Below are 20408 nucleotides of genomic sequence, written 5' to 3'. Positions count from 1 at the left end.
CTGAGAGATGGAAGGGTGGCCCAGTGCTTAGAGTGCTAGATCAGGATGTAGGAGACCTGGATGTTTAATTCCCTGCTCTGCCAGACATATGTGTGATAATTTGCCTCAGTCACCTCGTTTATAAAATAGGGATAATGCTCCCCTACCTCACAGGGGGTGTAGTGAGGATAAATATGGTACCGATTGTGAGGTGTTCAGGCGCTATAACGATGAGGTGACACGTTACAAGAGGTTGTCAGCCACTGATCTCTGCAGGTGACTTCCTCAAGTGCTGCTGTGGCAGGAATAGGTGAGAATCACATTCCCCAGACATCATGACAGAAGCTGCCTGGCATCTTCACTCTGTGTATTTTCCCTTCCATCACGGTCTCTGCTCCTTTGTCAGGCCTGCTGACGATTGGTTGGAAGGAGGGCAGTAATTTGAGCTGCTTTTCCTCGTTTGCTGCTGGAGCCGTCTGCTTAGCTGCTGGGTCAGTCCTGAGGTGCCTCAGCACAAACCACCTGTATCTGAGGCTTGTTATCTTAATTGCTACCCTCCTGTTTCTTCCTTTGAGACAGCCTTCTGATTCTTTCCCGTCAGTGCTGAACAGCCTGCCACATGGCAGGGCGCCTGTACGGTGCCTTCTGTCGTAGGAGCAGCACACCAGCAAGGATGGGGCTACCTGAGGCTTGGTCTGGTTTTTCATAAGGTAAGCAGCCTCTAGGCAGCTACTGCCGAGCGAGCCGGTCTCGGCTTTATACCTGCTCGAGTAATAGTTTGTGTGCCGGGGTTTTTGAGGAGGGAAAAAAAATCAAGAATCCGGTTGGTCCTAAACGCTGTAGGATTCCAAGTGAACAAACAAGTGTCCAGGTGATGAAATGAGAGATTACTCAGCCCTTGCTGTTGGGGAGACACGCAGAAAACAGGAACAGGGCACAGCATTGCTCCAGCTATGTTAAAATCCTGGCCAGGGGAAGAGAATCTTACTGAGCTTTAAGTTAAAAGGGTCTTCAGAGACCGTGGTGACGGGTGATCTTCTATCCCCCTCGAGAGAGAGAAAAATATTTAAGGCCAGACCTTCAGCTGGTGTACGTGGGCATAGCACCACAGACTTCAGAAACCAAGATGATGTACTCCAGCCAGCATGCTCAACATGATGGGAGAAACCATCTTTGTCTATTGGGTAGTAAATGTTCTCACAAACCGCTTTAAGGGATTGCTAAGATTTCCAGTGTCATGTCATTCGATCTTTAGTTGAAGCCTAGATGAGGTAACAGGTTGGTGCTAGTTCCGTGAGGGCTGCATAAAGCAAGTTTCAATCCATGTGACGCTTTGCATCCCTGTTGTCGGTAAGGACTGAGCAGCCATACAGATGTATTTGTCTGTGCTTAGTGCGGTGAGATTGTAGGCCTCAGAATACGAATGTAAAAGTACCAGAACCTCCGTTGTAGATCGGGGTAACTCTATTGTGGTGCTACACCGATTTACACCAGCTGAGGATCTGGCCCAGAATATATACAGCTTTGTAGATTGCTTATTAAATACCATCGCTAAGGACTTTGAACTTGGATTTAGATTACTGGCTATGGTTTTATTTCCTTTAATATAATGCTGAACAAATACATAGACAAGTTACCCATTTTATTGTGAGCACTATTAGTTTGCCTATAATTCTGTTATTTACTAAGATGGGCTAGATCCTCAGCTCATGTAAGTCAGTATAGCTCCATTCAAATCAATGCAGGCTTTTACCTCCTGAGATCTGGCCCACTATCTGTAGGTTGGGCCAGATCTATTGGGCCAGATCTACTGGGATATTGGAGTTTGTTTTCATAATTATATGAAAGGGAATGTTTCCTTCTGGGGATTTCTGTTTATGAAAATTGTCATGAAATAGGTTATGGTCTCTTGGCCCCATTGAAGCTGCAATGTTAGGAGTGACAGCTTTACAAAGAGAGGAGGCTCTGGCAATGCTAATGGGATGATTTATGGGGCAAATGCCCATCATTGTAGGTAAAATACCATCCACTCCAAAAGACTCTGCTTTTTTCTTGCCTATGTGCCATTTTTTAACTGAACTCGCAGAAATAGATGGTAAGGACAGAACAATGGTTGTATAGCAACTTTACTTCTCGGAATGCTGCCACTTCGGGTGTGTGTGTGTGTGTGTGTTCTCCAGCATACATATTCCTGCAGTCCTTTGGGGGCAAATCCAGCCCCCAACTCAGCAGCCATGGAGGTCCCCAAGGCAAGGTGGTCCATTGCCTTTGGAGGGGTCTGTATTTAAAGGACATTCCTGTGCAGCACAAATTCTAGTTCCCTGGGGGCTGCTTTTAGACTGGCACAGTTCCTAGTTGGACCGTAGGAAAGGTGAGGCTGGAGGGCCTACTGCTGTGTAGAGTCTCCAGTCCTCCTCTCCCCATTATGGATCCATGTTCGGAGCACACTTTATTCATGCAGCTGAATTAACTTCTGTAAAGTGGCTGCATTGGCTTGGAGGGAGTGGATGCCTTCCCCTCTGCACATCTCTCAAAGGTTCAGACCATCTGTCTGAGCAGGGATGGGGTGGGAACCAGGTAGTCAGTGATATATTAGAGTGGGTGGTCTTGCATTGGCAAGAAGATGAGCTGGGGTCCTGATCCAATGCCCAGTGAAGTCTGCCACTGGCATCAGTGGGTTTCACACCAGACTCTAGAGGAGCACCTCCTATTCTAATGTCCGTCACTAGTTCTGTGAATCATTTATGATGACTTGCACCTGAGTGATTCTACGATCTATAATATATAACATGTACGTAGATAATACACCTTATGGCTGAGATTTCCAAAGCTGTGTAAGGGATTTGGATGCCCATTTTCTATTAATTGTAATGGAAATTGGGCACCCAAATCCCTTAGGTAGCTTTACAAATGTCAGGCCTGGTCTACAGGAGGATTTTACATCTGTATAGCTATGTGTCAAGGATCCACAAGAGATGGAGCTACACTGACCTAACCCCCAGTGTAAACAGTGCTAGGTCGATGGAAGAATTCTTCTGTGGACCTAGCTACTGCCTCTCAGGGAGGTGGATTACTTACACCAATGGGAGAACCCCTCCCAACGGCGCAGGTAGTGTCTATATTGAAGCACTACAGTGGTGCAGCTGTGCCACTGTAGTGTTTTCAGTGTAGACACAGACTGAGGGTATCAGTAATTTCTCTCTCACTCTCTCTGGTATATTCAATCGTCTCCAAACGGTCTGAAGTCTCCGAAGGGTTAAAAACAGTCCTCCATAACCACACAGCTGGCTGAACAAATACCAGGTATTAGCACTGACTTCAGTTGCCAAAGCCTAGTCATTTCTTTTTTTGCTTTTTAGCGATTGCAGCCCGCAGAGACCACTTAACAATGAATCGCAGCAGCTTGGCTGTGATAGGACAGGCCATGTGTGCAGACACTTAAAAGCCATGCCAGCAGCTCTCCTTTGCTCAATAGAGGTAACAGCGGGAATTTGATTAAAGACTGATAAAAAAAAAAAATAGAGAAGATGAAAGGATGAAAGAGCCACCTGGAAACTTCATTCCTTCTTTATTTGTAACTTAAGCTCATAAACCAAATCTAAACCATTGTGCGCGTGTGAGAGAGAAAATTTCCTGTGTGGCTGCTCCAAACCACTAAGGCTTCTGAATATGCAACCCCACAAGCCATCTCCGAATAGCAGAGTCATAAGTATTCTGGTCACCAGTGCACTATGACCTGCACAGAAGAGAGATCCCCCTGATGCGCTGCAATGACAGCTTTTTAATATGTTCAGAACAGCCGCTAAAATGAAAGAGACCTGCTCAGAAATGTTAGCCAGACCCACTTGTGTGCCTGTCGGTTAGCCCCATTCCCCAGGCAGTTCTTCTGCCCAACACAATGAGGAAAGTTCACATATCGCAGCTAGGCTCAGCCTGAGAGGGTCAGCTATGCAAATGGCCAGCTGCGCACATCAAACGCCACTCACTGCGTTTTGCCTACGGCATCTGCCTCTTTGTCTCTTTGGGAGGCGTAAATCAAAAAAATAAGTCATCCCAGCAGCAAAAGGAAAATCAGCCCCCACAGGTCCCGCTAGTTGGATGTGATCAATGCTACCGTGACAGGCAAAGCAGATTCAAATGCTGTCCTGCAAAGCCAGCATTTCTGTTTGGGTCTAGGAGACCAGCGTGGTGTGAGCTGTGTGTGTGCACGGTGGAGGTGAGGCTGTTCAGAGTTTGCCTTGGGAGCTGTGAAGGTCTTTACCCATGTAGATGCAGGCTTCAGATCCTCATGAAGGACTTTTCAGGAGTCGCACAAGCAGGTACTAAAGCCAGAGAACCCTTAGATTGTGAACTCTTCAGGACAGGGATTGTGTCTTCCTACAGCATGTGTCTTTGTGCACCTATCGTGTTTTGGGTGCTACTATAATATAAGTAATAATAGGCAGAGGTGGATAGCTCAGTGGTTTGAGCATTGGCCTGCTAAACCCAGGGTTGTGAGTTCAATCCTTGAGGGGGCCACTTGGGAATCTGGGGCAAAATCAGTACTTGGTCCTGCTAGTGAAGGCAGGGGGCTGGACTCGATGACCTTTCAAGGTCCCTTCCAGTTCTAGGAGATGGGATATCTCCATTATTTTTCTTTTTTTCTTTTCAATGTGTATAGTGGGGGAGCTGAGAGCCATTGAACCAAACTGTAAACCCTGTATATGATGGAAACCACTTCAAGCCAGGGGGTACGGCAGCACCCCTCGTTCCAGCACCTATGGTAATAGGCCACTGGCTAAACTAGATTGTCACACACAGAACACCGTGTATATAGTTTATCTCATTGCTCCCTGTGCAGAAGCGCCTCTCTTTCTGAATATCCAGCAGCCTTCCCTCCGCCTCCTTCCCTTCCAGCAGTTTTTCCCTGCTTGTTTTCCATCACTAATCTCTCCAGTGCTACATTCCCTTCCCCTTATTTGCTGCTGTTCTCCTCCCAGCCTCCTGCCTGTTCTCAGTCCCGTTTAGACCGTAAGCTCTTTAGGGCAGCAGCCCTGCGTCTGTGAAGTGTCGTGCGTCCCAAAGGTGGTGGAAAGATAATGATCCTCAGATTTAGGGGACTAGCTCTTTGCCTCATCCCTCAATAGTGAGCAGAAATAATTCATGAAAGCCCTTGTAAAACCAGCCCAGGGCCTGATCCAGACGAGTGCTGAGTACCCACAACTCCTGTGGAAGTCAGTGGGAGTTGAAAATGCTCAGTCTCTCTCTACTTACCAAAAGAGAGGGGTGGTTAGAGCTCCCCAGCTGGTTCGGACACAAGCTGAATTTTGATATCAGGAATCACAGCATTTTCCCAGTTGTAGCATCTGGCGGCTAAAGCTGAGGGGGGCAACAGCCTCCCTCCTAAAGCCAGTCCCAAATGCGTCCAAGTGCTGTCGGAGCACCTTGAGGAGAGACGCCACCAACGGAGCTGCCTGCATTGAGCTTGTCTAGGGGACTGGCGGCCCGCATGGAAGCCGCCAGGGCCTGAGGTATTTGAGGAATGTTAATGGTATGCTTGAGTGGAGAGCTTCAGAGCCAGGCCTGAGAACAGCTCTCACTGCCATCTGTTGTGAACCATGGAGTTTCATAGCAACAGCTTCTGAAGAATGATTATTTTTTATTAAGAACCCCCCCCACACACACACACACACACTCATGAATAAGCAGGATAAGGGCTTAGAATCCTTCTCCAGAATGGTGAGCATTAAAGGGGAAAAGGCCTTTCCCTCCTCAGCTTGTATTTGGTTTGAGGAGGCATTTTTCTTTTAAACCAAGACTTTCCAAAAGTACATGGGGATATTAACTGACATGTGCAATAGTTAGTTATTTAATCATCCAAAAGCCACTAGTTCAAATCCACTCTAGTAGGACAATAGTGACCCAGCGGCGTTCGCATCTGAGAGCTCGTTAGTGTGTGAGATGAGATGATGTTCGCAGTGTATCATCCAGTGGATGAATATCCACATCACTCTCCCACTCAGCAAAACAGTGGTTTATGGTCCCTTTAGTTTTACAGATTATTACCCAATGATAATTTGCATATCTTGTGCAGGGGAATTTTGATTTATGGTTCCTATCTTTTATGAAGCTCACTAGGTTCATACTCTGCATAGCTGGACACAGAGAAGTTGGGCTCATCTTTAGTCTGATGATTATGAGCCAGGTTCTCAGACGATTTAAATCAATATTGCTTCAGTGACTTCAATAGAAGTCATTCTACTGTGACACAGACATTGTCTCTCTCTCCATCCATCCCATCCTGAGCATGATAGATGCCATCCTGTAAGGACGCATGCTTTGAGAGCCCATATCAAGAGTGTAGAAGCAGAAGACTGGGCATATGAATGAACAGTCTTACATCTCCTTCTTCCTGTGCTTTCAGGGATCAGCTCCTAAAACGCAGAACTCCTTCTTTCCCCATAGCCCTGAACTTTTCTTATCAACTGGACTGAAGAGATGAGCTCCTTTTAAATACGAGTGCTTAAAATTAAGCATGTGTTTAAGCGCTTTGCGGGATCAGGGCCAGAGTGCCGGATCAAGCCCCTAGAGCACAGGACTTTCTGGGCTGGTGATGTCATGCCAAACCTGAATCCCCAAAGTTTGTGTCCAGTTTGGCAGACTAGAATAGGCTGCTTCAAATTCAGCTTGGATTTCTGTTTGACCTGTTTCCAGGGCCGACACCCTGTCCTTTACACACAGAAGCAGCACTGCTGTGCAATGGCACATAGGAAGGGGGTAGATCAGCGTGTGTTTTGCTGAGTTCATGTATGAGTAAAGGATAAATGCTACTTTTTATCTAGCGAGTATAAAGAGTAAATTGACCTGTGCATTTCAAAACACCCCCTATTCTGCTCCCTATATCAAGAACCACTTCAAAGATCAGTCTCTCCAGTCAATACAGGCATGTTTCAATGAACTTGTGTGACCTGCTGTCTGCAGCTGCAGTTGTACAGTCTGCACTAGGTGACGATGTCATTTCAGTTATCGGTCTATCTATGGGGGGGGGGGGGCTTTGCTTAGAGTAGACTAGAAACTCTCTCTGTGCCTGGGAGCTGATTGCTGGAGACCAAATGTGTTGTGAATCCCATGTGCAGGTACATGAGTTATTTAGGGTTACCATATTTCAACAATCAAAAAAGAGGACACAGGGTGCCGCCCTAGCCCCGCCCCCTCCCACTTCCCACCCCCCTCAGAATCCCCCTACCTGTCCCCTGACTGCCCTCTCCTGAGACCCCCCCCACCCTAACTGCCCCCAGGACCCCACCCCCATCTAACCCCCCCGTTCCCTGTCCCTTTGCCTGCCCCAACTGCTCTCTACACCCCCTTCTCCGGACAGCCCCCCCAGAACCCTCGACCAATCTAACCCCCGTTCCCTGTCCCTTGCCTTCCCCAACCACTCTCTACGTCCCCTTCTCCCGACAGCCCCCCCAGAACCCCTGAGTGATCTAACACCCCCATTCCCCGTCCCTTGCCTCCCCCCCCCACCAGGCCGAGGGAGAGCTGCAGGCTCCACGTGCAGCCAAACAAATAAGGTGCTGCTCTGCAGGGGAGAAGGGAGCAGGGGAGGGGGAGGGACTCTGGCTGCGAGAGGCCCCAGTGGCTGCAAGCGGCTTTCAGTCAGGCCCAGCCGTCCAATCAGCCGCGCTGCACTCTGCATGAGGGGAGGGGGAAATCCCGGACATTTCTACTTTATTAGAAATCCCCCCCCCGGACGGCCATTTAAAGCTGAAAAAGCCGGCCGGGGAAACCTGGATGGATGGTAACCCTAACTGAGTTATTGCATGTGCGAATAGCTAGTTAGGTGTCATTGCAATTGCTTCATTTGCAAATGCAATCACAGTAACAACACGAGCAAATGTAGGTGAACAGCTGCAACATACTTTCTGACATGTGCACGAGGGGCTCCATTTTAATAAAGTGCAGGCTGATGTTTTCCAAGGGGCCTACAGAAGTCAGGTGCCCAATTCCTATTGAAAATCTACGGGAGCGGGAGGCTTAACTCCCTTAAACCTATTTGAAAATCCCAGTGGGCTTTAAAATGAGACTGTAAAGAGTGCTCAAACAGATTCTGTAGGGAACACGCCTGGAACTGGTGGTGGACTAGATGACCTGGTAGGTTCTCATAGGAGTGTTGTGTTTTGTAACTTGTCTTATATTTTGACTCAGTTCTCTGAGACTTTACTGGCACGACATATGGCTACAGTGATCACGTGCAGAGATAATGAATTCCACATGGCCGTTTCATATGGAAAGTTGGTCTGGCTGAGCCACCTCCATAGGCTTTGAGGAGCACATGCTTTGTAAGAGGTTAATGCTACTTCCTTTCCAGATAGCATATTGGCTTTCTTATTGATTGAGCTGTTTGTATACTCATACATCTAACACATTAATGGGCTGTAGTAAATACATGAGTGTGGTGGGAAACCACAGGAACACAATGGGGTCAGAGGACAGTCAGGGAGAAGAATCTCTCTCATCATTCATACCACTCCGGAAGATCTGTCCTGCCCTGGGTGAGAAAATCGTCCCCATCAGTGCTCCAGGCTCTCATGAGCGTTTGAAATTAGGCACCCACTATAATGGCAGGCTTGATCATAGGGAAGAGAGTGAAAGCTGATAGCTGCAGAAGGGTTGCTGGGGAGATGGGACTCTCCCCCTAATCAACAGGTAGTGATTATCACCTGTCCGCTGTCAGTTTCCAGCAGGGGATTTGTCGCACTAGCTGCTTTCTGACGACTAGATTTATTTGCCTAAGGCCATGGATGGGGGGAGGGTCTTTCAAGCTGCAGGTATCATTTAACTGTGATAAGAAAGGCAAAGCTTTTCTTCATTGGAGGCGGGGTGAGAATACAGAACAGGAGTCTCCCTGCGCCTGTGGAGATGGGGAAAACAAGTCACTACAATCCAATAACTACCTTGAGCAAAGAAATTATCCCAAACCAGACGATGCCCCATTACGATCGAATTGCATCTTCCAGGCACCATTAGACTTTCAGACACTTTATACTTCTCACTTTCTCTTGATCTTTCCCGGGGAAGCTGTTATCTTTCCGTGACAGAAGATTTAGGCTTTTGTTTTAACTGGGAATTATTAATACCAAGCCAAACCCTGTAATCCTCCTGCCCCAAGCAGATCACCCACTGAAGCAAATGGGTGACTTACGTAAGTAAAGGCTGCCTGGTTTGGCTAACATGGATCAGAGGTAACTAGGGATCTGATGCAAAGCCCATGCGAAAGTCAATGGACACATTCCTATTGACTTCAATGAGCTATGCATCAGGTTAGTGTCAAACCAATGACAACTGGTAATGGAAAGCCTTGTGCTGAGGGGGACAGGGTTAGACCAATGAGAACCAATCGCAACCCCTGAATCTGGCCCGTTTCCAGAAATGAACCAAAATGGAATCTTTTACTAGGTTCTGAAATGTTCATTAAATCTCCTCCCACTGTCCCCTCTCCCTCTTTTCCAACCATGATTTTCAGGGTGTTGGGACCTGATTTCTTGCTTCATCCAGAAGCAAAACTGTTGAAATACCACAAGGGTATTCTCAGGACATTTCTGGTATAACCCAAACAGAGGGGTGGGATACAAATGGAGATTATTGGCCAAATTTTACAGACACTCAGCCTAGGATAAACATGCAAGCATATTAGAAGACTAATTCCAAACTCCGCGGTTCTCCCATCACTTGTCCCCTGGGTTTGCTATATTCAGTGTTCCAGTGAATGAGGGTGTTGTAATGTAGGGCTCAATCCTGCATTTATTGGCACCCCCACAGTTCCCACTGTAGGTAAGAGGGATGGGTATTTTGGTGCACAAGGCGCGTACACAGCTCCCACCGAGGTCAGCTGGCACCTCTGCAAATCAGGCCCATCATATAAAATGCAATCCATTTATCTCACTGTGCTACATGAAGCTGTTCCAGCTTAGGTCTGTCTCCTGGCAGTAACACAGCCTCATTTATCACTAGACTAGATTAATTTCTTTTGTGGGAGAGGGGAGGGAGGGAAATGAATCTTTGCCTGGGCATCGTTTCATTACACAGATTCCTCCCTAAAGGCATCAAAGCTTTGGTAATGGTGAGGATAAATGTTTGCAATAGAATAATTGTCTAATTATGCCCCCTGTTGAAGGGGTGGTTCTCTTCACTGTCACGTTGTACTCACTCTCACAGCAAGGAGCTGGCCTGGGACTAATTCAGTCTTGAGGAAAATGAAAACCTCCTCTTGACTTATTCTTAGGAAGGAGCAAATGCACATGGATAGCTTCACCTGGAGGTCTCCACTTGGGCAGCGCTCCTGTTCCTTGCATCTGACTTAGCCCACTTACTGGAAATACTTGTGGGCGTTAGGAATCACCATGCCGGAATATACCCGTAGTCCATCCAGTCTGGGATCTTCTCTCAGCCAATGGTTAAATATAGGGTGTTTTGCCCCCCTATTTGTGCCAATTTGTGCAGCACTAACCATTGAGGAAAATTTCTTTCTGACAGTAACTGATGATCAACGTATGCCCTGTAGTGTGGGGATTGATAACCTAATTCTTTTCTAGCTGGTGGAACTGTAGATGTTGTTTCAACAGAAACAATGATGACACTCATCACTATTTTGTTGTTGATCAGTTCTTGCAATTCTGTCTGGTGGTACTGTATGTTTAATAGCCTTTTTTTCCTGGCTTTACTTCATCATGGCATCCTACCTAATCTTTCTCTAGTGGCCACCATCACACTTGGGGGCACCAGCTGGGGGTTCAAGAACTGTCTACCTACCATCTGTAGCTAAACCCAACCATTGTCTCCAGTGCAGATAGCCTGAGAGATGAGACCAGCTGTCTAATCTCCTGTCTCTATGCTGTCCCATTGTCTATTTTGCTGCATAGCATTCGTCTGCCTTTTTCCTACTCCTGCATCAGAATAGCCCCCCCAAATCTCTGATTGCTTTTGAATAGTTCCCACTCTGTCCACACATGTAGCAGTAATGAGCTCGGATGATCAGTTGCTTTTCCTGTACATAGTTCATTCAAAAGCAGTTTTTATTGTCCTCTTAATTCCAGCCCAGATTTATTTTAAAAGTTCACACTTGAGAAGATCATAGACTTCAACAGGGAATGCTGGCTTTGCTTAAGTTTGGAGGAGGGGGAAGGAAGGAGAAATAAAGAAAATTATATATGACAAAATATTGTGCAGTTTATTTCAATATGCCATTGCTCAATATTTTTTTTTTAAACCGAGGAAATTAAAATAAAAAATGACATTAACGTAACATCTTATTTGAGATTTTACCAATAGTAAATTCAAAGCAACCCGCAGCAACAACTGTATTGTGCATATATATTCAAGCACAATAATGAACACCATATACAATGATCTGTCACACCCATCTACATGACAGCCAAATTGCTGTCACTGTGGGAACCATGACTTGAGTTTCCTAACTTTTTTGTGCATGCAAAACCCTCGCCCATAAAGTTGCAATAATATGTAGCACTTTGCATCTAATTTAAGCAATACTATGGCCTTTGTTTGTCTTACAAAGTCTAAAGTAAAGACAAAAGACATAGTTGAGCCTGGATCTTCTGAGACATTCTAAGAATATGCACTCACACACATTCTCGCTCCCTCGGAGGAATTTATGGCCATTATGATGTTCTCTAATGAGCACAAAATGAGACCGTTACATCTTCACTTAATTAGTTTGACAGATTTTCATTTAAATATAAAAAGACTTCTAGCCCTTAGAGAGCAAAAGGGGGCCTTGTCTCCATTTTAGTGTTTGACTCTGATTTGCTGGAGTGGGGGAAGGGAAACAACTAAGCATGAATAATTCCCATCTTTTGATTCCAGGCCTTCATTTTAACTTGCAGCTTTCCACATTCCCCTGCACCGCACACCTTTGGGCATGCTGCACATCCCAGCTTTCACCTCTGGCTAGGAGAGCCCCAGGAGGACATATGCCAGATGTTCTGAGATTTGAGGGTTGGTGCTGGTGCTCTTCTCTAGTCACCAAATCAATTAGCTCTCTGTAGGGCCTGGTTTTTTTCCTCTCAGTCTGGGGCCCAGTCCAACTCCCACGGATGTCAGTGGGAAGACTCCTAATTTAATAAGCGATGGGCGTTATGTGTTTACTTGCAGTTATATTATTTGGCAACTAGATGTCTCTGTGTGCTATATAGAGTTCCAGAATGCAGTGTGGTCCTGATAAACAAGTGAGACAAAATTGGAACACAGACTGTATGGAAGCCTGTCTATTGTTTGTAGTATTTTCCCTAATGCCTCCTGTTTAAGATGGACTGTGATTTATAGAACCATAAAAGATTAGGGTTGGAAGAGACCTCAGGAGATCATCTAGTCCAACCCCCCACTCAAAGCAGGCCCAATCCCCAACTAAATCATCCCAATAGAAAAAGACATCTCCTTTGAGCTGAACCAGCAACCTAAGAATATCTTGCTGAGCACCCTCTACAGTCCTCCACTCTACCAGCTGAGCTATCAAAGGGCTCATGTTAGGGACCTTGGAGAGCAGGGTCTTCTGGTTCCTCTTGTTCTCCCAAATGACAAGACCGAGAACTGGCATCAAATCACGGAGCCGATAAATTCTCTTCAACGATTTGTAGCCAATCCCTTGGGAATATAAGAAACAGAAAGTTGGGAGTGCCTGAATGGCTTTATATTTGGACACCACAGTTATCAGCTATCCCACATGCCAGCCTTGTCTGCCCTGAGCCTTTCCCAGAAATCCCTCCCCGTGGCTGTAGCAGTGGTGGAGCCTTGCTGTGGCTACTATGGGTACAAACGGTAATGTAGACCGGCCTCCAGTGTTATCACCACTCATCTAGACCTGCTCTGAGCAACGTATACATGTTTACCAGCCAGGGGTATTTTTTTGCCAACACCATTGGGGCTGCACTAGTTGGACAGGAAAACAGATATTCAGGAAAAATGTAGAAACAGCCACTGCAATCACACAGACGTCACCATCAGCGGAGCTGAGGAGAGTACTCCTTGTCTGCTGCTCCCAAAGCACACTGAGAATCCCCAGGAGCTGGGGCAGCTCGGGGATTTTTGAATTTGGATTTAAAAGTTGAGTGAATGAATTCAATAGCAATTTATGGGTTTTGTTTCAGATAGAAAATCTTTTCTTTAGTTTTAGAATTAAAATTTGGTTCAAGGTTTGGGCTTCATGTGAAAGTGGATGGATTTTAGGTGGAAGCTGGTGTTTGCTCCAGAGAACTGAAACCAAATACATAGCTAACTCAAGAAGAAGAGCTGAACTGAAGAAGAGCTCTGTGCAACTCGAAAGCTTGTCTTGGCCCAATAAAAAACGTGACCTCATCCACTTCTCAAGAAAGTCCTTTTGCATCATTGGTCTTGTCCTTCATGAGGTCATATCCTGTTGCAATGTTCAGGTTCTGGGCTGATTTTTGAATAACAAAATGTTATTTTCATGATGTGAGGGGCATCTAGAGGACAGGAGCTCAGACAGCTCCTTGGTGGGAGCGGTGGGTGATGCTAAGTGGCTAGTTAAAGGCCTTTATTTACAATATAACTGGCAGCCAACATAAAAAAATCTGAGGCTTTGGCTACTAGATTGTCCAATAGACTGATAGCAGCAGCCGCCCTGGCAACATGGCCGCTAGCCATGTGGGGAAATTTTGAAGAATCAGCTTTAATTTTAATTGTTAAATTTGATTTGGAGGGATAGAAATATATTCTCCTGGGTTTCACGCTAAATCAGTTGCCTGCCTGTTATAGGCTAACAAGTAGAAAGCAACATCTTAATCAGCTCTGCCATTCCATCCTGGGGCAGTGGTACACACTAGCCAATACATTACAATTCCCTCTAAGGATGGTACCACCCCAAAGACTTTCATTCTACCGCCTCTACCCTGGGGGGAAAACCCCTCCTGAGCTACTAAAGAAGAAATCTAACCCTTGCCTTGTGGACTAGCAGCTTCCCCACCCTTGTTTCCTAATTACACATACACATAATATCTGACAAATAAAGGAGACAGAGAGCCATTCAGACACACCCAGTTTTCTGCTTCTTATGTTTCCCTAGTGAGCGCACAGGTCCAGCAGTCCAAGTTTTTCAGAAAATAAAAAATCTCAGTGGTGTGACTCTGCAGTTTTCTTCTGGCTTGGTAGGTAGCAATGGCCTGCCGCAGCTTCCTGAAGGAAAAGTCCTTTAGAATTTCATAGAGGATGGGAACATGGTGGTAGAATTTTTAAACCCACTTATTGGTCTGATTAAATTCCATAGGATTTTTCCATAAAGGTTGGCCTGACTGGACTTATTTTTGTCCCTTTTGCAGGAGTCAGTGTTTTGTTTGAAACACTGGGAGGTGGAGGGTGTAGAACTGGTGTAGGGAGCATACAGTAGGTGTAGCACAGCGTGTGCCACCTCTCTCGCAGCCCCGAGCACCGGGGGTATGTTGAGCGCAGGGTAAAGACCTGGTGACGACTGGCAGCTAATATGCACTCAGGTCTGGCAGAGAAAGAGAGATCCATAATCCGACCCATTCAGAGGAAGTTCTAGTCTAGGAATGACTCATTTGCAAACATCCTAACACCTTGTTGAATTTCAGATCCCTTCCAGTGTTCTCATAGTGAAGCTATATGGGGCCAGATTCATCATGGGTGTCACTTCACTGAAGGCAACCAAGTTACACCAAGAATGAGTGTGGCCCCTGAGGATTATGTTGTAGTTCACGGTAGAAATGCTGGCTCCTGAAGCCACATCACTGTTTAGCAAAATACAAACAAACAGGATTATTTTGGATACCATCTTTTCATTGTCAGGAAGAGAGCTGTCTGTTTCCTGGCACCCCATGCCATGAGTGTGGGTATAGGTAACACAGTGGATTGTAACTCGTGGTAACAAGTTGTTTGTTAGAGATTGTATTGTTGCACTGGGACCTGCTTCTAAGAACGTCTTCTGTGAATTTACATAACTGCCATAGACTCCGATACAAAACACCTTGGGGAGGGTAAGTAGTATATGACTGACCCTACCTTAAGAGTTCAGTGTTCCATTTTGTCTGGTATTTTGTCACTGGCAGTAGTTTACAATGGAGGCTTCAGAATATACAGAATTTCCTGTTAATTTTTGGTGTCTTATATCTATGTAAAACTATGGTCTATGCATCTTTTTATGCTCTGTACCATTTCCTATTTTATTTACCTCCACCACCTCTCCTCTGTTTTTGAATATTTGTTCTTCGGGGAGGAGGGCTGTTATATTTCACCATTTTGCGTCCCACGTGCTCAGGTTTCTGTCCTTTTCTGTTAGCATCAGTTGGGCAGAATTTCCGTGCTGTCATTTCTGTGATTCTTAATCTAGAATGGAACTATTTCAGGAATCCTCCATGTTTTCCTCCCGTTTGATCACCCTCAGAGGACCCATACTGGGTTAATCCAGTTTTCTACCTGAGGAGAGCTGAACGTGGCACCCCTCAATGCAGTTCCTGGGTTGATTGGAGGGATAGTTGGAGGCCAACATGAAGTCTCCCCCACCCCACCCCCCGCAGGGTTCTGTGTATCACCTCAGCAGCAGTCGGAGCCCAAGGGGCCCTGGATTAGTTTAGAAATCCAACTCAGATCTTCCATACAGCCCTACAGTGTGTTGCCACTAGGACACCATATGGCCTTTTAGCAGTTTTTAATGTAACCACGTCTTGGTTTATATGAGGTACCAGTGAGGGGACACAAAACATACACACCTGCGTAACAGGCACGTCCCTGTATCAGTGCTGACAGAGAGGGTAGAGCTGCACAGGGGTTGCAGTAGCAAAAAAATAATAAAAAAAAATTAAATGCTGGGAATCAAAAGCAAGTTCTGAGCTATTTCTCTAAATCCTTTCAGAGCCCTGAGTTCTGGGTTGGCTGAGATTTCCTGGGATGTATTAAACAGCAGCTTCCATCTTAGAAAATCCGACCACAGCACCTCTGGGTTCAGCGAGTGGGCAGCTTCTCTTTATCCACTTCAAACGTGGTGCCCATTGTTGCCCTTTAGTAAAGCTGCTAACCATGAGAGTCTCAGTTTGAGGCTGGAGCAGGATTCTGTGCTTCACACATATCATGTGCAGGTATGAATTAGGTGTGACCTTGTCATCACTAGGACGTTCACGTGTGTTAGCTCACATGAGGTGAGAACCCACCCTTTCCCCTAGTGAAGACAAAAGCCACGGACAGACCACAAGCCTTTTTTATTGCTCTCAGTACCCCAGCTCTTAAATTCCCTGCTGCTTAGCCGTGTCTCCCTTGCTCGACAAATGCTCTTTCGATGATCTAATTGGCAGGAGTTCTGACTTGGTGATGAATTAGCTAAACTGGAATTCAACCTTTTTTGTTTGCTTAAGTTATTCTTATCAGATGGGCTGCGTTTCTGGAAGGGGAAAGGAGGCTCTTCCTTTTAGCAAAGCGGCCGGGGCAGGAAATGATCAGCAGCCCCGGACAAAATCATGTCTGAACGTTGACTTCGTGCTTCTAGGGGAGTGCCTTGAAAAGACCCAGACTCGCTTTTCAACCCATTAAGCTTTCAGCCATACTTTACTGGAACCCCCTCAGCATTTTTATTTTCTCTTGCCGATAAGAGCTCTCTCGGGGCACAGCCTTCTTGCTCCTATTAAGGGCGAGGGGGAGTGAGAACCCTCCTGGCCTGGAGCAGAGGGAGTCAGTGACCTTCACCCTAAAGACACAAACACTGACGATTTCAGCGCTTAGTGTTTATCAGCCATAAACATAAATTAGAGAGAGTTAACGATTGATCTGGAAGGATAAGTAGTAGCATCCCTGGAGAGGGATTAAAATGCGCGGAATGAGTTTGGACATAAATGTTGAGTATATCTTGTCCGTAATCTCTTAGAGCTGGGCAGCCTATTCAATGGGAGCAATTTATCCAACAGATTTAGCCACTTTTCCCTCGTTATCTGTGAACAGATGTTGATATTTCAAGGGTTTATTTGTTCTTTGGGATGGTTTGCCTAACACTTCGGACAAGCCTAGGTCAGGCTGTGGCTGTTTGCCATGACCGGCTGCTGGTGGTGGTATGTGGCTGGTCACCTAAAGGTGGACTGTGCCCTTGTCATTATTGACTGAGGAAGGAATAAGGTCCTCCCAGCCAAGTCCCTGCTCTCTTGCTCAGACTACCTGGATCTCAGGCCAGGGTCTAGTGTAGAGCACGGCCTCTGCTCTCTGGATCGTATTAGTATCCCTTCTCCGTAAGTGGGCAGGGGGTGGTGGAGAGGGGTGGGGACTTGTCTCTGCCTCTCCTTGATTGCTGGCCAGAGGAGCAAGCCAGATGTGTGGGTGGGAGGGAGGGAGAAGGATGCACCCTTTCCAGGACTTCAGAGAATTACTCCCCCTCCTACCACCCAGCAGCAAGAGAGGAGCAGGGAAGGAACTATGACTCTCCGCGACACAATTCTTCATGGCGTAGAGGGGTCGCATTCTGCCTCTTACTCATTGCTGCATCTAAAGGCTCAGGCTAGTCCACAATATTTCTTTTCCCTGGCTTGAAATTGTATGAAGAGGTGGTGGTGGCTTTTTGCATATATAAAGCCTGATTCTGCTCCATTGAAGTCAATGGGTGTTTTGCCTTTGACTTCAATGGGTGTGGGATGGAGCCCTTTGTGAACACCTGGCTTCATGCACAAGCAAATCTGTGTATTTGCAGAGCTGAGTATTTGCATTCAGAGAATCCATTTGCATGAACATTCAAGACACCGAAACCTTTTCGCCAAATAACAACATTCTAGTGTAAGCGCGTCATTACAATCTGAGAAGTCTGCTTGTTGAGTCCAGTGTTTCAGAATATTAAACCACCCTGTAGGTATCCTTTCATAACGAGTAATTGTTTGTTGTTACAGTGCTATAATTATTTAATATAAGGTGTTTCTGCATAGTGCGTAGATAGGCTAGAAGCAAAGAGAGAATGCAGAGGTGGTTGTACAAACGAAGAATAGCCGATGCTGGTGTGAATGGTTGCAGCTCTTCTGACTTTAGTGGCGCTACATCTGTTTACACTGGCTGAGGCTTGGCTCAGTGCACTGATCTGCAGTTGGATATTTACCAATATTGCAAAGATGAAATTTGCCATCAAAATAAGCAGAAAAAGTAGAGTTGGTTGGAAAATTTCCGATGGATCCGTTTTCTGTCAGAAAATGCTGATTGCACCGAATCCAAACAATTCCAGCCACACTTTTGATGGAATCCAGGCCTGGTGTCCTGCCAGTTCGCCCATCTCCCTGGCTCCTTGGTAGCCTGCTTAGTGCGCTACCGGGAAGCCAAATCTCCCCATCTGGTGGGCTGCCAAGGAGCCAGGGTTTCCTGGCTTCCTCACTCCTGGGCTCTCAGGTCCTTGGCAGTCCACATGGTGGGAAGCCGGGCAGCTCAGGAAGCTAGGCCACAGGGCGGCCGTCTCCCCGGCTGGCAAGCTCTCCGGCTCTCCAGGAGCCTGCCAGTAACTTTAAGCAATTTGAAAATATGGGTATATGCTCTTCCTTTTTAATTAAAAACAAACCAAAAGTATTGGGTGAATTTGGAGCTCATAACAAGCGTGAGCCTATTTGATTGGATGGAAACCCCACAATAGAAACATAAATAGCCACCTGCCCTCCTCCAAGAGTCAAGTTGTTGCAGGGGACAAAGAAAGCAGAAACAGGAATGAGGGGTTGGTCAACACAAGGACTCCAGAGGACACTGAGCAGAGAACCTCGGCGTGTGCTCACTACTCTGAGAAGGAATCCAAGGAGCCGGTGCACTCTGCCCAGGGGCACTCTGCTTAGATACATGAATGAACAAATGATGGGAAATAGGCCCCCTTCCACTCCCATCCAGCTTCCCGTCAAAGGTATCAAATTAGCAACTCTGCAGACGAAGCCTCTGTTTCTCCATGGAACAGGCCCAGTATTGGCTGCATCAGTGCAAGCTTCCTCACCTGCATTATTGATGTGACTCAACCCTTCCCAGGCGCCTTTCGGGTTGGTATGGCTCCATGCCCATTCAGCCCTTGGTGCCCCTGCTGCCACTATGGGGCTGACTCTTGCCAGTTATGGTGCTGGCTTTTACCACATGGTCAGGTTGGGAACAAGACTTAGCACTCCTGGACAGGAAGTGGCTTTCCAATCCTTACCTTTCATTTGTTACTGCAAATGCTTCATGTTGGTGTATTCTTAATTCTGGTGTATTCATGGGGAATCAAATGCTTCTTCATGCTGGTGTATTCGTGGGGAATCATGACTGCTTGGGTTTATTCCTGGCTGTGTTACTTATTCACTGGGATGTTGGGCAAGGTGTTTACTTCTGTGCATCTCAGTTTCCCCATCTCTGCAATGGGGATAACACCACCTCCCTCACAGGGCTATTGTGAGGTATAATTATACTTTGCAAAGCACTTTGACATTCTTGGCTGAAAGATGCTGGTACGAAGTGGTAATTTTAAAAATGACGGGCTGGCTCTTTAATTCCCTGCGGAATGCCTTTGTACTTTGAACTGGGTGCTGCAAGTTTCTCCCTTGGGTTGCCAGTAAGTCCAAACAGTGATTGCCATATAAAATGGGTTGGGAAGGACACACTGCTTCTGCCAGCCTCCACCTCAGTCCGGATCTCAAACCAAGGCTAAAACCAGAACGGACTGTCCCTCATTCCATCCCTATCTAGAGCGAGCCCAAGGTTTAGTGCATCTTGGTGTAGTAGGATTTTCAGGGGCCCGAGGCAGATTTCAGGAACCCATGTGGCACATTTGGGATGGGGGCAGACTGTGGCTTGTCACTGGGATCTGGAGGAGGGGGATGGTGGACGGTGTGGTTGGTATTATTGTTTGTAACAAGGCTTAGGCCCCCAATTTCATCTCGCGGGGAGGGTGGGCTCATGTTGAAACGGCAGCAGTCAGCTAGCAGGGCTCTGGAGTGGGACCCAGGAAACCTAGCGCTATTCCCAGCACTGCCACTGACCTTGGGAAAGTCACTTCACCTCCCCGTGTCTCTCTTTCGCCTCCCACCCTTTCTCTGTCTTATCTCTTCAGGGCAGGGAGTTTCTTACCATGTGCTTGCGCAGTGCCTTGCACAGCAAGGGCCGGGGTCTTGGTTTGAACCTGTAGGTGCTACTGTAGTACGGCGAGTTGTAGGTGTTTCGAAAGTGCCAGCTCCCCCAAAGCGTGGGGCCCTACAGTAGCGCACAGCTAGGAGTGGCTTTGTTCCTGTTTCCCCTAGGGCTCTACCTCTGCTGAAATGCCAGACTCCGTTTCAGGGGCTCAGTAAGTCAGAATCGCTGCCGTCTTCAGTTCCCATGAATCCTGAGGGTGCTTCCACGGGTCTGAGGAGGAACCAGTACATTCGGAGGTGCCTCTGATCTAGGGGAGTCCCTGGGATTTGAATAAAGCAGCAGAGTAGAGCCCAGCAGAGAGGGTA

At 46.7% G+C, this 20408-nt stretch overlaps 1 protein-coding gene across 4 annotated transcripts in view; it reads left to right on the top strand.

Moving 5' to 3' along the window:
- The first annotated feature begins 513 nt into the window (after nucleotides 1-513).
- Nucleotides 514-20408, top strand: part of SHROOM3 (shroom family member 3) — a 138608-nt gene continuing 118713 nt past the window's right edge. For all 4 annotated transcript variants that reach the window (XM_054030076.1, XM_054030079.1, XM_054030074.1 and 1 more), the window contains exon 1: nucleotides 514-689. The gene's annotated coding sequence lies outside the window, so the exon portion shown is untranslated. The remainder of the gene's footprint in view (nucleotides 690-20408) is intronic.

Source organism: Malaclemys terrapin, chromosome 5 (genome assembly GCF_027887155.1).
Source record: "Malaclemys terrapin pileata isolate rMalTer1 chromosome 5, rMalTer1.hap1, whole genome shotgun sequence".
Lineage (NCBI taxonomy): Eukaryota > Metazoa > Chordata > Testudines > Emydidae > Malaclemys > Malaclemys terrapin.
The sequence above is the reverse complement of the archived record's forward strand: the minus strand, read 5'-3'. Positions and strand labels throughout refer to the sequence as shown.